This window comes from Phalaenopsis equestris, unplaced genomic scaffold (genome assembly GCF_001263595.1).
Source record: "Phalaenopsis equestris unplaced genomic scaffold, ASM126359v1 Scaffold000761, whole genome shotgun sequence".
NCBI lineage: Eukaryota > Viridiplantae > Streptophyta > Magnoliopsida > Asparagales > Orchidaceae > Phalaenopsis > Phalaenopsis equestris.
This window is the reverse complement of record NW_018165201.1, coordinates 106793-108204: the sequence shown is the minus strand read 5'-3', so window position 1 is coordinate 108204 and position 1412 is coordinate 106793.

The window sequence follows — 1412 nt, the reverse complement described above, 5'->3', positions numbered from 1 at the left end:
TATATATATATATATATATAATTTTGTTCGAGAGAATAAAGTTTCATCTTTTTCATCTATCCTTTTTGCATCAAGATAACCTTGACATATATTTCATTTTTTTCAAATTCTAATCTTATTTTTCTTACCCTTAAAGTTGCAAATTGGATTGGCCATCACAAAGAATCAAATTGACATCATTACAATATGTTGGATTGGATCAAAAGATTCAAAATGATTTCAAGGAATTCTTTCTTTTCTCGTGCCAAAGCGGGGTGGGATTGTACATAAAAAATGTGCTAGTGTGGGTCCCAAAGAGATCTAACGGTCTTGAAGAGAGGAAGTCACAGGAAGACCCACCAAGAGAAGGCCTGGAGGCCCACTTATTTCATTCAAATCCAAACCAATTAGACTAACACAAGACAGATAAGCATCCAAGCTAACCACCAGAAGAAAGTCGAGCAAAGACTTCAACCTAACTTCTAGGGGATCGAACCCGAGGAAAGAATCTAGGGGCAGAGAATTGACAATACAACAGAGTATTATATTCTTCTTATTAGTTTTTCTCATCGAGAAATGAGTTATCTATCGAGTTATAGTGATTCACCCTCTGCCCGATGACCTAGTCAAGCTTTGATTGGGATTAAGGTATGGCAGCCAGATTAAAACAACCAATTGGCAAAACCTAGCTGACCGAATCAGTCTTGTTGACCCGAAGAAAATCACGCTTAGCCAAATAACAACACTAGCTTTGTCGAGCTGACTGAATTGGCCTTATAGAGTGAAATTCATACTAGCTCAGTCGGCTGAGCTAAAGAGCAACCGAGCGATAGACTCATGTATGTAAAAACCTAGTATGTCCTGTACATCTCCAATTAAAATAGAGACAAAAATATAATATCATTATACTATACAGTATCCATTATAAATTACGGGATCATTTTGTGAATAAGACTTGATAGATAAAATGTAATGATGTTCACTCCTCTCTTTCTCTCCGCCTCTCCCTCTTTATCTCTCCTTTCTTATGCTTTATTTCTTAGTGTGTGATTCATGGACAAATCATGATTTAACATCATAAAAGGCATAATGAGAGTGAGGTTTGACATGCACAAAGGAGAACTGACAATGACAATAAATGATCAAAATGTAACTTTTAATATATTAAAATCTATGAAGCTTCATTGTAATTACAAAGATAACGCGTGTTATATTATTTGTGTATTAGTCATAAAATGATACCGTTTATTAATAATTTGTGTATTAGTTACTTTCGGAAGAGTTGTGATGTTAAATCAGTGGAGTAAGATTTAATTGAGGATGATTCTACACATGATATAGATGAATTTGTTCTATTGGTTAAAGATAGTTCAAGAATTGTGAGGGTGGGATTTGAGATACTTGATACTATTGAAAATTATAAGCCTCTTGCT